The sequence below is a fragment of the Mesoplodon mirus genome (genome assembly GCF_964341445.2).
Source record: "Mesoplodon mirus genome assembly, chromosome: 9".
Taxonomy (NCBI): Eukaryota; Metazoa; Chordata; class Mammalia; order Artiodactyla; family Ziphiidae; genus Mesoplodon; species Mesoplodon mirus.
Window position 1 is genome coordinate 102165032 of NC_138985.1, and position 16420 is coordinate 102181451.

A 16420-nucleotide genomic window follows, 5' to 3' on the forward strand; every position below is an offset into this window, starting at 1 on the left:
GGCCTGGTAATTGCTCTGTGGGCATCTACTCTGGCTCATCCCATTCCATCCTCTGCATTGTAGCCAGTGATCTAAATCTGAAGATGCTGTGTCATTCTCTTGCTTAAAACTTTTTCATAGTTTCTGGTTACTTTTATTATTTTTTTAACTTATTTTTTAAACATCACTTATATATACATATTTAGTTACATATTTGGTTGCACTGGGCCTTAGCTGCAGAAGGCAGGCTCCTTAGTTGCGGCATGTGGGCTTCCCAGTTGTGGCATGTGAAATCTTAGTTGCGGCATTCATGTGGGATCGAACCTGGAGCCCCTGCATTGGAAGCACGGAGTCCTATCCACTGCACCACCAGGGAAGTCCCTCTGGTTACTTTGAGAATGAGAATTAAATCCTTAGTATATCTGCAAATCTACAGAGCCTTACAAATTTTGGCCCTGTTATGGACTGAATTGTGGCCCCCTCTCCCCCAAATTCCTGTGTTGAAGCCCCAATTCCCAGAACCTCAGCATGTGACTGTATTTGGAGACAGAGCCTTTAAAAAGGTAATTGAGGTTATATAAGGTCATTGGGGTTGCCCCTAATCTAATATGACTGGTGTCCTTATAAGAAGAGGAACTTAGGACACAGACAAGCAAAGAGGAAAGATGATATGAAGATACAGTTCATCTGCAAGTCAAGGAGAGAGGCCTCAGAAGAAAGCAACCCTGGGACTTCCAGCCTCCCCAGCTGTCAGACAATACATTTCCATTGCTTAAGCTGCCTAGTCTGTGGTACTTTGTTACGGCAGCCCTAGCAAACTAATACTGGCCCCTACGTACCCATCCAGCTTTAATGTCTCTACAAAGCTCCCTTTACCAAGTTTCTAGAACTTGCCTTGCTCCCTCCCACTATGTAACGGTACCAAGCTATTCCCAACCTTCTTTCCCTTGCCTATTCCCACCACAGAAGTGAAATACTAGCTTTCCCAGCATCCCTTGCACCAAGAGATGGTCATATGATCATAGACCAAGGAGCTATGAGGGGAAGGCTGCAGGGAGGCCTCTGGGAAAGATGTCCTGGGTTTTCCGGATAAATCAGGCTTCTGCTTGGTCCTCCCTACCTCCTGCCTTTGAAAACCATCCTTATGTCTGGAGCTGGGCTGATAAGAGGACAAGCCTGAGCATAAGAAGTAACGTACAGGGCTTCCCTGGTGGCGCAGTGGTTGAGAGTCCGCCTGCCGATGCAGGGGACACGGGTTCGTGCCCCGATCCCGGAAGATCCCACATGCCGCGGAGCGGCTGGGCCCGCGAGCCATGGCCGCGGAGCCTGTGTGTCCGGAGCCTGTGCTCCGCAACGGGAGAGGCCACAGCAGTGAGAGGCCCGCGTACAGCAAAAAAAAAAAAAAAAAAAAAAGAAGTAACGTACAGAAGATGGTAGAGCAGAGAGGAGAAAGAGCCTCAAAGACAGAGTGCAAGAATTGGCCCACTGCCAGCAGCCACCACCTCCATATTTTTTGTTGTATGAGAAAAAACAAAAACAGCCAATTGTTTTAGCCACTGGCAGTCAGATTTTGTTTCTTGAAGCCAAAAGCATTTCTAACCAATGTATGACTTAAGGCTTTGCACATGCTGTTCCCTTCTCTGGAATGCTATTTCCTCCTCTTCCCAACCTTCAGACCTCAGCTCAAGTAGCACTTTCTTGGGGAAGTGTTCTCTAGGCTCCTGACCAAGTCCGACCCCTCGGATCCACTCTCACACTCCAATTCCCCATCCTTCATAACACCTGTCATGATGGAAACATTACATTTGTTTGTATACGATTATTTGAATGTCGGTCTTACCCCCAAAATCTCTTGAGAGCAGGGACTGTATTTATATTTGTTCACTGTTGTACCTCCAGTATCTATCACACTCAATATGTGTAGAATGAATGAATGTCAAAAAGGCCCAATCCCAGGACATGCATTCATTCAAACTAGAGCAGTGTCTGGTGCATCATTACAGTTCAATGAACATATGTCTAATGAGTGAATGAATGGGGGAAACAAAGGTGAAAAGTAGCAGCACCTGTCCTCAAGGAATTTAGAAGCTAAGAGGGGAAGCAGACCCCAAAGCAGAACATTTTACTGGGAATGTGCAACGGTAGAGGCACCTGCAAGGTGCTGTCCGAGGTCAGAGAAGCAGCCATTATGCCAGACTGATTGAGAGTGAGGGTAGCAGGGAAGGTGCCACATGAGCTGAGCCAGCCGTGTGCCCTTGCTGCAGACTGCAGACGCACAGGCGTGGAGCTCAGGGACCGGATGGTGGAGGAGGGCAGCTGGAAGCAGTTCTACATTCACTGTTGAAGCATAAAATCCTCAGCAGGAAAGGGCAGGCTGCAGCCTGCTCTGGGGGAGGTGGGGAGGACAGGGAGGGGTTGGACTAGGCCTGCAGGCAGTGGGGAGCCCTGGGACGGTCTTGGGCAGGAGCCTGGTGCCGGTGCAGGTGGTCAGATCACAATCTAGCAGCAGAAGAAAGGTAGCTCTGAGTCCTGAGCTGCCAGCTTCACCGTGGTTACCTACCCTTCTAACTGGGATGATTCCGAGTCCCAGGCAAGGTTTCTCCACACAAGCTGTTCCGAAAAACAAATTAACCCTGTTGACTGAGTCAAGGAAATGGGTCCTGACCATTCATCAAGGACTCTGGCACCTGCCCTGCAGTCTCTCCACCCCAGGCCAGACCAGAAGGCCGGGTGTCTTTAAAATCCACGGGGAGACTTCCCTGGTAGTTCAGTGGTTAAGACTCCGAGCGTGGGTTCAATCCCTGGTCGGGGAACTAAGATCCCACATGCCACGCAGCATGGCCAAAAAAATAAATAAAGCAAAGCAAAGCAAATCCACGGGGACCACCCTGACTCCAGTTTTCCATGCACTCACCCTCAGGGGCCATTTCCTACCTTAAAAAAAAATCCCTACTATATATAAAATAGATAACCAACAAGGACCTACTATATAGCACAGGGAACTGTATTCATTATTTTGTAATAACCTATAAGGGAAAAGAATCTGAAGAAAAACTAGATATACATGTATGTATAACTGAATCACTTTGCTGTACTCCTGAAATCAACACAACATTGTAAATCAACTAGACTTCAATAAATAAATATATAGATCTATATATCTCTATATCTCTCTATATATCTCCAACTTACAAAAAAAATCCCAGATACCTTCTCTACTGTTTATACCCAGGCCTTTTCAGCCCCCCTAACTGCTCTACCTCCAGCCACTGCTCTTATAGCCCATTCTCTGACCACAACCTATATCTCCTCTTTGGAATTCTCAGTCCAGTAGGGGTTTCAGGGACAATCATCCTGTGAGCCCAGGACCCCCCAAGAAAATGCCATTTGTCATAAAATCTTTCTTGGTCATCAGATCCTGCCCTAAATCAATGAAAGGCTTCAGGCTTTAAATAGAAAGCTGAGACTTCCCTGTTGGTGCAGTGGTTAAGAATCCACCAGCCAATGCAGGGGACATGGGTTTGAGCCCTGGTCCAGGAAGATCCCACAACTAAGGATCAGCTAAGCCCGTGTGCCACAACTACTGAGCCTGTGCTCTACAGCCCGCGAGCCATGACTCCTGAGCCTGCATGCCACAACTACTGAAGCCCATGCACCTAGAGCCTGTGCTCCACAATAAGAGAAGCCACTGCAGTGAGAAGCCCGCGCACCGCAATGAAGAGCAGCCCCTGCTTGCCGCTGCTAGAGAAAGTCCGCGAGCTGCAATGAAGACCCAACGCAGCCAAAAATAAATAAATAAATAAAATTTAAAAATAAAAAATAAATAGAAAGCTGGCCGATTCCATTTGATTATACTCTGGCAATGGGGATTCTGGTTCCAACACTGCATTTGAAATGTAAAAATGTGTGGTGTGATCCAAGTGTCCATCAACAGATGGAGAAAACAAAACGTGTTTTACATTCCCTGGTGGTCCAGTGGTTAGGGCTTCGCATGTCCACTGCAGGGGGCATGGGTTCGATCCCTAGTCTGGGAACTAATACGATGGAAAGAATATGATTCGGCCTTAAAACAGAATGAAATTCTGACACATCAACATGGATGAACCTTGAGGACAATTATGCGAAGTGAAATGAGCCAGTCACAAAAGGACAAATACTGCATGATTCTGCTTATGTGAGGTTCCTAAACTAGTCAAATTCATAGAGACAGAAAGTAGAATAGAGGCTGTCAGGGCCAGGGGAGGGGAGAAGCGGGGAACTGGGAGAATGGGTACCAATTTTCAGCTGGGGATGGTGAAAAGTTTGTGGAGATGAAGGATGTCATTATGGTTGCACAATATGAATGTGTTCACCACGGCGAACTCTACACTCAGGAACGCTTAAGGTGGCCAATCTTATGTTATGTATAATTTAACACAATTAGAAATTTCAAAAATATGAATGGGTTTAGGAGTATTTGGAACAGACAACACACACACAGTCGAGTGCCTGTTCTGTGTGAAGCCCTGTGTGAGTCAGAGCTGCACCAGGAACCCAGTGTGCTCATCAGAAAGGCAGACATCACTGGAAAGAGGATCCAGCACTGGGCACTGCAGGCAGCTACCAAATAAGGAGGTGTATGAACTATAAATAGCTGCTAAGACTGGCTGAGGCATGCCCTGACTTTAAGATCAGCTCAGCTGTTAGCTGCCTGGGATACACTGGGCTCTAGCTCAGTGTGTTTCCTCCCTCCTCACACCCCACCTGTCCTGCCAAGGCCTCCAGCTGCTTCCTCCCTCTTGCATCTGCCCAGTGACCCCATCAGCTGAAGGCCCTGGGATCCCGGCCTGACTGGGCTTATAGACCACACTTCCTGGTTGTGGCCACAGGTGCTCCAGCAGATAGTCAAGTCTGGGGTCAGGAGGGACCTCTTCAGGGACCTCCCTGGTGGTCCAGTGGTTAAGACTCAGCGTTTCTAATGGAGGGGGCCCAGGTTCGATCCCTGGTTGGGGAACTAAGGTCATCCCACATGCCACATGACGCAGCCAAAAAATAAAAAATAATTAAGAAGGGACCTCTTCACCTACTTTACAGATGGGGAAATGGAAGGGCTGGAGGCGAGGAGATGTGCCCCAAGTTCCACAGTCACCCAGAGGCAGAGCTGGGTGAGGATGTTCCATGCCTCCCTCTCTACCAAACCTCACTGTCCTTTTGGTGCCAGGGCCTTCCCAGGGGACAGGTAAGAATCTGGAGCGGTGGCTGAAATTTATCTCTTCCTCTCCCCCATGTGAGGCTATAGGACATTATCAGTTTGCCAGTGAGATGTCCATCTGCTGGGCCTACACAAAACACTCAGGGAGTGGGACTTCCTGGTGAGGGAGTGGGAGTTCCTGGTGGCACAGTGGTTAAGGCTCTGCCCTCCCGATGTAGGGGGCCCGGGTTCGATCCCTGGCCAGGGAACTAGATCCCACATGCATGCCGCAACTAAGGAGCCTGCCAGTTGCAACTAAGACTTGGTGCAACCAAATGAATAATAATAATAAAAAAAAAACCAACAGGGGGTGATGACTTTTCTTTTCTGGTGTGTGTGTGTGTGTGCGCGTGCACACACGTGCATGCAAACAGAAGAGTGTGTAAAAACAACGTGCATAGTTCGAACTGAAGGAGAACAGCCTATGCTACCCCAAAATGTGCCATTCTGGAATAAAGATTATTTTGAGCTGAAGGCAATTGAGCATCAACAGATGCAGGAAGGGCTCTCTGTCCTTCTGGCCCTTTTCCTCCTAAAAGCAGGACATATATTTCCCTTGCGAAGGTACCAGAAAGAGGAATGCAACTCTTAGTACAGAGATGGAGGCGTCAGCACTGGGATGAGTCTGCACAACCAAATCTCATTAACATAACCCTTATCTGTCATTAGTTTCCCCCATATATTTCCTAGTCCCTTCTCCACAGTTTATCGTCCTTTGAAACCCAAACCATGTTTCCTTTGTTAAAATGGTATATGAGCCCCTGAGTCCAGCCATTCCTTTGATTTTCACTTATTTTTCTGTCAACTCCCATGCACATAAATATTGATAAAAACTGTGTAGATTTTATCCTGACAATCTGTCTTTTGTTAGTCTAATTCACAGGCCCTAAGAGCTTAGAGGAAGTTTTCCTCCAACAAAACACACCCAGGCACCTATCACCCATATCGCGAAGTAGAATATTATCATATCCTAGAAGTCTTGCCCTGTGTGTCTCTTCTCCCTTTTTTTTATTTTATTTTTATTGGAGTATAGTTGATTTACACTGTTGTGTTAGTTTCTGCTGTACAGCAAAGTGAATCAGTTATACAAATACATATACCCACTCGTTTAGATTCTTTTCCCATAGAGGTCATTACAGAGTATTGAGTAGAGTTCCCTGGGCTACACAGCAGGTTCTTATTAGCTATCTGTTTTGTATATAGTAGTGTATGTACACACTACTATATACAATCCCAATCTCCCAATTTATCCCTCCCTCTTCCCCGCCATGTGCCTCTTCGATAACACATCCCGGTCCCAAGTAAACCACTGTCCTACATTTTGTTTTGATCTTTCCTTTGGTTTTCTTTACATTTGTTTTTAGCTGCACACGGATTCCTAAACAGTACATTATTAGGTTTGCCTGTTTTAAAATTCTATTTAAGTGGAATCTTACTCATATCCTCTGTTTCTTGCTGCTTCAGCTTATGTTTGTGAGATTAACCTATATTGGTGCATACGATGTAGTTTATAGATTTTTCACTGTTGCATAGTGTTCCATTGTATGGTTATCCCACACCTGATTTACACATTTTACTGTTGATGAATATTTCATTACCTCCAGTTTCTGGCTATTACAAATGATGCTGCTCTGAATATTCCTGTACTGTCTTTTGATACACATGGGCATGCATTTTGTTGGGTGTATGCTTAGGAGTGGAATTACTGGGTCATTGGTAATCAATTGCTTTACTTGGTAATGTCGGTTTTCCAGCGGCTATACCATTTACTTCTGTCATATCCTGTTGCTCCTGATTCCTACTTTTTTTTTTTGCGGTACGCGGGCCTCTTACTGTGTGGCCTCTCCCGTTGCGGAGCACAGGCTCCGGACGCGCAGGCTCAGCGGCCATGGCTCACCGGCCCAGCCACTCCGCGGCATGTGCGATCTTCCCGGACCGGGGCACGAAGCCGCATCCCCTGCATCGGCAGGCGGACTCTCAACCACTGCGCCACCAGGGAAGCCCCCCGATTCCTACATTTTAAACTGTACACCCAGCAGGACCTGAACACTCCCAAGCCCCTGGCTCTTGCAACTCCAGGCCGAGGCCAAAGCCGCTGCCCACAGCAATTTGAAAAAGATGTAATCTTTCACAAGTGACAAAAGTGTTGTGCAGTTAAACAGTGGTTATAGTTGCACAATTTTGTGACTGTGCTAAAAGCCACCAAACTCTGAACATGAAAAGGGTAAATGTTACGGTATGTGAAGTGAGTTATATTTCAATTTAAAAAACTGTCTGTGGGAGATTTGAAATGGTAACACATACTGGTTTCAATGTGCATTTTTCTGATCAATATTGTATTTGAAAATACTCTTGTCTGTTTATAGAGCATTTGTACTTCCTCTTCTATGAAATTACTATACTTTTTTTTTTTTTAAGTATAGTTGATCTTTTCTTTTTGTTTATTTGGCTGTGTTGGGTCTCCGTTGCTGTGCTCAGGCTTTCTCTAGTTGTGCCGAGCAGGAGCTACTCTTCGTTGCGGTGCACGGGCTTCTCACTGCGGTGGCTTCTCTTGTTGTGGAGCACGGGTCCTAGGTGCGTGGGCTTCAGTAGTTGCAGCATGCAGGCCCTAGAGTGCCTAGGCTTCAGTAATCGCAGCCCTTGAGCTCAGTAGTTGTGGCTCGCGGGCTCTAGAGCACAGGCTCAGTAGTTGTGGCGCACGGGCTTAGTTGCTCTGCGGCATGTGGGATCATCCCGTATCAGGTATCAAACCCTTGTCCCCTGCATTGGCAGGCGGATTCTTAACCACTGTGCCACCAGGGAAGTCCCACTATACATTTCTTTTGCCTATTTATCTGTTGGATTGTTTGTCTTTTCATATTGTCTTTTCTTATTGCTATAAGCCCCCTTATAGCCTAGGGGCTATTTACATATATTTAGGTCCTAATCCTTTGTTGGTTCTATATGTTACAAATATCGTCCCCCAGGTGTGGCTTATCTTTTTACTCTACAAAATGGTATCCTTTGATGGAGTAAAGATTTTTCCACCATGTTTCTTTTTTTAAGTTGCATTTAAAAAACTGAAATAAATTTACAGACAGTAACATGCACAGGGACTTCCCTGGTGGCGCAGTGGTTAAGAATCTGCCTGCCAATGCAGGGGACACGGGTTCAAGCCCTGGTCTGGGAAGATCCCACATACCGCAGAGCAACTCCCGTACTCCACGACTACTGAGCCTGCGCTCTAGAGCCCGTGAGCCACAACTACTGAGCCCGTGTGCCACAACTACTGAAGCCCATGCGCCTAGAGCCCGTGCTCTGCAACAAGAGAAGCCACCACAATGAGAAGCACGCATACTGCACCGAAGAGTAGACCCCGCTCTCCGCAACTAGAGAAAGCCCACGCGCAGCAATGAAGACCCAACACAGCCAAAAATAAATAAATTTATATAAAAAAATAACACACACAGAAAATAAATTTATTTAAAAAAATAACATGCACAGAACTTAATTGTTGTTCAGTGAATTTTGACAGTTGTGTACACCCATGTGATCCCCACCCAAATCAAGATATAGACGATTCCCACCACCCCAGATTGTCTCTTGTTCTTTCTCCCTTTTAGTCAATTCTCTCATCCCAGCACCACAATCACTTTCTGAATTTTATTATCACAGGTGAGTTTTGCCTTTTTTCGGATTTTTATATGAAGAGAATGATGCTGTGTGCATTATTCTCTTTCTGGCTTCTTTTACTCCACACACTGTGAGGTTCATTCAAGTCATTGTCTGGGTCAACAGTCTATGTCTCCTCCTTGATAAGCAGTGTTCCATTGTATGAATACACCATGATTTATCCATCCTTCTCCCTCTATGATGTTCTTATTTTTACTATATTAAAGTTTTTCAGTCTTTTGCTTTATAATTTGCACTTTTTATGTCTTGTCAAAAAACTTCTTCCTCGCCTTGAGGTCAGATAGGCATTTTCCCATATTGTCATTTTTTTTTTTTTTTTGGCTGTACTGCGCAGCACGTGGGATTTTAGCCCTCTGACCAGAGATAGAACCTGCTCCCCCTGCATTGGAAGGCGGAGTCTTAACCAGTGGACCGCAGGGGAAGTCCCCCATATTGTCTTCTAAAAGTGTTGGATTTATGGGAATTCCCTGGTGGTCCAGTGCTTGGGACTCCACACTCTCATTGCTGAGGGCCCAGGTTCGAGCCCTAGTCTGGGAACTAAGATCCCACAAGCTGTACAGTGCGACCAAAAAATTTTAAAAATAAATAAGAAATAAAAGTGTTGGATTTAGCTTTTTACACATTGATTTGTTTTACCAGCAGTTAGTTAGTTACCAAGTTCACAACATATTAACTAATTTAAACCTCACAGGTACTTCCTTGGTGGTCCAGTGGTTGACTCTGTGCTTCCAATGCAGGGGGCATGGGTTTGATCCCTGGTCGGGGAACTACCATCCCACATGCTACGTGGCCAAAAAAAAAAAAAAAGGTAAGCCTCATAAAATATTCTTTCCATTTTATAGATGAGGAAACTGAGACAGAGACATTAAATAACTTGCTCCAAGTCCCACAATTGGTGAGAGGGGAGACAAGATTTGAATCCACACCATGCCCAGAATCCACACTCTTGACAGCTGACATACTTTGCTGGATATCTGGAATTAATTCGTATGCATGGCCTGAGGTGGGGTCCCAATTTTCTTCTTTTTCTCTCTTTTCTTTTCTTTGGCTGCATCATGTCTTATTTGAGGCACGCAGGCTTTTCTCTATTTATGGTATGTGAGCTCCAGAACACGTGGGCTCTGTAGTTTGTGGCACGAGGGCTCTCTAGTTGAGGTGCACGGGCTCAGGAGTTGTGGCACGTGGGCCCAGTTGTCCTGTGGCATGTGGGATCTTAGTTCCCCGACCAGGGTTCGAACCTGAGTCCCCTGCATTTGAAGGCAGATTCTTTACCACTGGACCACCAGGGAAGTCCCTCTTCTTCATATGGAAAACCACTTTTTCCAGTACCAGAGGACAGTGTGATTCAGGGATACTTTGAAGCTGCTTCAGAACAAATCACTGCTCTTTCAGCACTAAAAAAAGGAAAGAAAAGAAAAAAGAAAAGAAAGAAAGAAAGAAAGAAAAAGAAAGAAAGAAAAAGACCAAGTACATGCCTCCTCCTCAAGCACCGTGTCCTACCTACCCTTGGCCCTGCAGATCTTCAGGGGCAGTAGGAGCCTCTCTCTCCTGTCTTGGGTCCTGATCTTCCTTTTCCAGTACAATGCAAAAGCACCCAACATGCCCTTTCCCATGTAAATTGGTGCAGCCACTATGGAAAACAGTATGGAGTTTCTTCAAAAAACTAAAAATAGAGTTGCCATACGATCCTGCAATCCCACTCCTGGGGCATATATCCAGACAAAACTACAATTCAAAAAGATACATGCACCCCAGTGTTCATAGCAGCACTATTTACAATAGCCAAGACATGTGGCACGTGGGCTCAGCCACAACTACTGAGTCCACGTGCCACAACTACTACATGTCCATTGACAGATGAATGGATAAAGAAAATGTGGTATATATATAATGGACTATTACTCAGCCATAAAAAAGAATGAAATAATGCCACTTGCAGCAACATGGATGAATTTAGAGATTATCATATTAAGTAAGTGAAGTAAGTCAGAAAAAAAAGACAAATACCATACAATATCACTTATATGTGGAATCTAAAATATGACACAAATGAACCTATCTTAAAAAACAGAAACAGACTCATAGACATAGAGAACAGACTTGTGGTTGCCAAGGGGGAGGGTGGGAGGGGAGGAATGGATTGGGAGTTTGAGATTAGCAGGTGCAAACTATTATATATAGAAAGGATAAACACAAGTTCCTACTGTATAGCACACGGAACTGTATTCAATATCCTGTGATAAATCATAATGGAAAAGAATATGAAAAAGAACGTATATATATGTATAACTGAATCATTTCGCTGTACAGTAGAAATTAACACAACACTGTAAATCAACTAATTTCAATAAAATAAAATTTTTTAAAATGCCCTTCCTCAGCCACAGATGGGTTAACATGTGTTTGAACTGGGAAAAACTGTGCCAAAAACACTACAGCTTTCTCATTCCTCTTTCAGAAGAATCCCTGGTCTCCTTTGTAGAGTGCACTGTCCACTGTCCACTGCTGTGAGACTGGCAATAAAATCCCTGTGTTGGGGGACTTCCCTGGTGGTCCAGTGGTTAAGAATCCGCCTGCCAACGCAGGGAACATGGGTTTGAGCCCTGGTCCAGGAAGATCCCACATGCCGTGGAGCAACTAAGCCCGTGCGCCACAGTCACTGAGCCTGCGAGCCACAACTACTGAGCCCGCGTGCTGCAACTACTGAAGCCCACGCACCTGGAGCCTGTGCTCCACAACAAGAGAAGCCACCACAGGCACAGTGGTTAAGAATCCGCCTGCCAATGCAGGGGACACGGGTTTAAGCCCTGGTCTGGGAAGATCCCACACGCTGTGGAGCAGATAAGCCTATGAGCCACACCTACTGAGCCTGTGCTCTAGAGCCTGCAAGCCACAACTACTGAGCCTGCACTCCAGAGACTGCGAGTCACAACTACTGAAGCCCGTGCACCTAGAGTCCATGCTCCCCAATGAGAAGCCACTGCAATGAGAAGCCTGCGCACCGCAACAAAGAGTAGCCCCCGCTCACCGCAACTAGAGAAAACTCGTGTGCAACAATGAAGACCCAACACAGCCAAAAAAATAAGAATAAAAAAAAAAAAGAGAAGCCACCACAATGAGAAGCGCACGCACTGCAACGAAGAGTAACCCCCACTCGCTGCAACTAGAGAAAGCCTGAGCACAGCAACGAAGACCCAACGCAGCCACAGATAAATAAATAAATAAATAAATAAAAATTAATTATTAAAAAAAAATCCCTGTGTGGGGATGGCGAGGGGCCTGTGGAAGTGGTGGGTGTGGGCCGGGACAGAATGTTCGAGCTGTTTCACGTTTCATTTCAGGGCTGGACTCAAGGCCAAGATCAGTGAAATATTTGAAGTCTGCCTATAGCCAGTTGATGAGTCTCTGGGAGGAGGAACAGCCAGGGAGGTACTGTTGGGAGTTGTGTGTACAGAACACGTAGTAAAGCACGGAGTGAAGGGTCAGTTGAGATGATGATATCAGCTGTTGCGGTGAAAATACGCTTCTCTCTCTTTTTTTTTTTTTGGCTGTGTAGCCCAGCTTGGCAGCTTGGCAGCTTGCAGGATCTTAGTTCCCTGATGAGGGGATTGTACCGGGTCACCCCCACTGGACCGCTAGGGAATCCCCAAAATACACTTCTTTAATGAGCAGAGTCTTTAACAATTATGAGGAAACTGTCAGCGTGCCTCTGTTGTAGTTAGATTATTGGTCACGGGGTTGCTGTGACAGTGGTCCCCGCATGCCCAGAGCCATAAACCAAGATGGGGGTTTTCTCTCTCCTGATGTTGCAGTGTGGGTGCTGCTTCTACTTTCTGCAGCCTTTTGGGTCCCATGACCTGGGGCAGCTACAGGCTCAGCCTGTCCCATACACCAAGATTGCTCCCCTTGTCCCCCAATGGCAGGTCTTGCCTTTTAATTTTTGGCCATGCGGCATGTGGGATGTTAGTTCCCCGACCAGGGATCAAACCCACAGCCCCTGCATTGGAAATGTGGAGTCCTAACCACTGGACAGCCAGGGAAGTCCCCCTTGTCTTTAAAGGAACATTTATTTATTTATCTATTTTTGGCTGCATTGGGTCTTTGTTGCGGTGCGCAGGCTTCTCACTGCAGTGGCTTCTCTTGTTGCGGAGCACGGGCTCTAGGCGTGCGGGTTCAGTAGTTGTGGTTTGCCGGCTCTAGAGCACAGGCTCAGTAGTTGTGGTGCACAGGCTTAGTTGCTCCGTGGCATGTGGGATCTTCCCGGACCAGGCTTGAACCCGTGCCCCCTACATTGGCAGGCAGATTCTTAACCACTGTGCCACCAGGGAAGTCCCCTCCCCCCCCCGTCTTTTATTTTATTTTTAAAAAAAATTTATTTATTTGGCTGTGCCAGATCTTAGTTGCGGCATGTGGGATCTTTAGTTGTGGTATGTGAACTGTTAGTGGTGGCATGTGGGATCTAGTCCCCTGACCAGGGATTGAACCTGGGCCCCCTGCATTGGGAGCGCGGAGTCTTAGCCACTGGACCACCAGGGAAGTCTCTTGTCTTTTATTTTATTTTTATTTTTTAAAATTAATTTATTATTTTTTTTGCAGTACGTGGGCCTCTCACTGTTGTGGCCTCTCCCATTGTGGAGCACAGGCTCCAGATGTGCAGGCTCAGCGGCCATAGCTCATGGGCCTAGCCGCTCCGCGGCATGTGGGATCTTCCCGGACTGGTGCACGAACCCGTGTCCCCTGCATCGGCAGGCGGACTCTCAACCACTGCGCCACCAGGGAAGCCCTCTTGTCTTTTATTTTAATTGAAATATAATTCACATACTACAAAAGTTCACCCTTTTAAAGTGTGCAATCTGGTGGTTTTTAGTATAGTCGAAAAGTTGTCGTGTAACCATCACCACTATCTAATTCCAGAACATTCTCATCACTTCAAAAAGATCTCACCTCTTTTCAGCTGCTGTGGGCAGCAGCTTGGGCGATGTCGCAGTGGAGGAGCAGGGTTTCAGGAAGGCTCAGATCCTTTCCCACACTTGGCTGAAAGCGAGGAGGTTTCAGTGCTCCCCTGAAGGTCATCAGTGTCTGTAGGGGGCGCCCAGGCAAGTTGTGTTGCCTCAGACGTGGGAGGGCTTGGGTGCTAGGGAAGCTGCTTGGCTGGGCAGGCACAATGGAGACAGGGGCGGGACGGCAAGTCCAGGGGGAACATTCAAGGCAGGCCCCACCCAAATGATACCTCCCCTAAGCGCTGCAATCCACACTTTTGGGGCTACAGCTCGAGTCAGTAGTTGAACCGGAAATGCCTTGCAGGGGTGACTCCCTAAATGGTTATCACCACAGCCTTTCTCTGAGGGAGCTTATCTCAGAGGCCGGAGGGAAGGTTGAGCTCTGGGGCTGAGAAAGGAAGGAGGAGGGGCTGACTTAGAGAAAGGAGAGGAGAGGGGGAGGACCAAGTTTTAGCAAAATTCCGTCAGGCCAACCACAATGCACATTGCTTTGTCCTAAGGCTCCATGTGTCATCCCCAAGCCTCTGAGGAAGGCATTAAAGAGCTCCTTCACAGTTCCCTGGACCAGTCCTGCAATAGTAAGAGCCCAAAGTGTTAAGAGGAATATATATAACTTTACCAAGTGGACTTAGTAGGAAGTGCTCTTAGGATGAATGCCTGTGGAATGGAAGAAAGCAATGGCATAGAGGAAGAAGTTGGCATTTATCCTGCAGAAACACATGTGTGAATGATATATGCCCAAGGCTGACATAATTGCAGAGTATAAATGCATTGCAATATTACTCCTATGGTTTTTGTTTGTTTTCTGTGGCATTAGGCACGTGACATAAAAGTTGCCAATTTAACCATTCTTAAGTTTACAGTTCAGTGGCACTAAGTACATTCACATTGTTGTGCAATCATCACCTGTTATTTGCTTTTTAAAGAGCAATATTTTGACGTGGCTGCAAAGTGCAGGACAGTGACTGTCCCCCTCAGTGTAGCAGGGCCCTTGCCCTACATATCCTCTAGAGGGCAAATGCCCCCATCTCGAGATAGGGGCCAGCTTTCGGCATCTCTCTGCTTCCACAGCCCCATCGCCACACAGAGCAGGGCTGACTAGCCTCGAGGGGCCATCTGGCTGGTGGGAACCAAGGACGTGGAGCCTGTGGACCCCATGCCGCTGGGAGGGCACTGACCCCCTCTCCCTGTGAATCACCCTAGCACGGCTGACCCTGGCTTGGCCTTGGCAGGGCTGCTGTGCCACCTCAGTTTCTGCCCAGAGCTTCCCAGATCAACCAGGCCAGGGATAAACCAGGGCGGGGAGGGGAGAAAAGCGGCCTCGGCTCTGGGACCCGAGCAGAAGGCAGCGGGGCTCCGCTCTGCTAGGCTCGTTGCCAGCCAGCCAGGCCCTCTGCTCCGCTGGACTCTTGGCCCACCGTCTCCCAGCCTGTCAGGTCCGGCTGCCACCCACAGTCCCGTTGGATAAGCCCTTTCACACCTGTCCAGGGGCCTGGCGAGAGTTAAGCGTGGGTCCACGTGAATCTGCCAGAAAAACAACTCAGCCCGCATTCCGCCTGGGGGGATAAGGGAAGAACTCTGTCATAGGGAGGACAACCTGTGGTGAGGTTCCGAGCAGGGCTTAACCTGGGTTTAGGATTAGGGTTGGGAGGGGGAGGGGTGAAGGTTGTAGGCAGGAGAGTAAGAGGGGCAGGTAGGGAGCCCAGCACTGATCAAAGGTGAGACGCTCCCTGGCCCATTGTCAGGGAAACTGGCTCCAGCCCTCTGTTAATTGTAGCCCGAAGGAGGTTGCAGCTTGGCAGCTGAACCCCATGCGGGAGCTGGGTAGGGGCGAGGTGTGGTCACTGGACAAGCCAGGGAGTGAAGTTAATTGGCCTTAACAGGTGCCAGCGGCTAAGTGGCCCCTCTCACCTGCCTTCTGCTTTTCTTACTAACCTTTGCTCAGCCAGGAATCTCCCCTTCCTCCTCTACCTGTTTCAGCCCCTCCCAAACACCCAAGTCAGGCTCTGAACTCAGCTCACATCAAGCCCGCCTGAAGTCTGAGCCGAGCCTCCAGCTCCGGCCCGCCTTGCCCTCCTCTGAGTTCACACCCACAGCGATCTCTCCTCAGGATTTTTGGGAGCCTAACCTGCGCTGCCTTGGGTTGGCTTTTAAGCCGAGGCAAGGTAACTAGAGTAATGGGACCTTTTTTTTTAAAAAAAAAAAAAAACACATACAAACAAACCTGAATTCACCAAGTCTGTGGGCTCTTGCAAGCTTTCATCAATGCTTTTATCCTCTAAAGCACTTTAGGAGCTCTTATGTAATGCTGAACTCAGGCCATGCGTGCAAAAGTCTTACTTCCAAAACTTGGTGCTGGGGCTTCCCTGGTGGCACAGTGGTTGAGAGTCCGCCTGCCGATGCAGGGGACACGGGTTCGTGCCCCGGTCCGGGAAGATCCCACATGCCGCGGAGCGGCTGGGCCCGTGAGCCATGGCCGCTGAGCCTGTGCGTCCGGAGCCTGTGCTCCGCAACGGGAGAGGCCACAACAGTGAGAGGC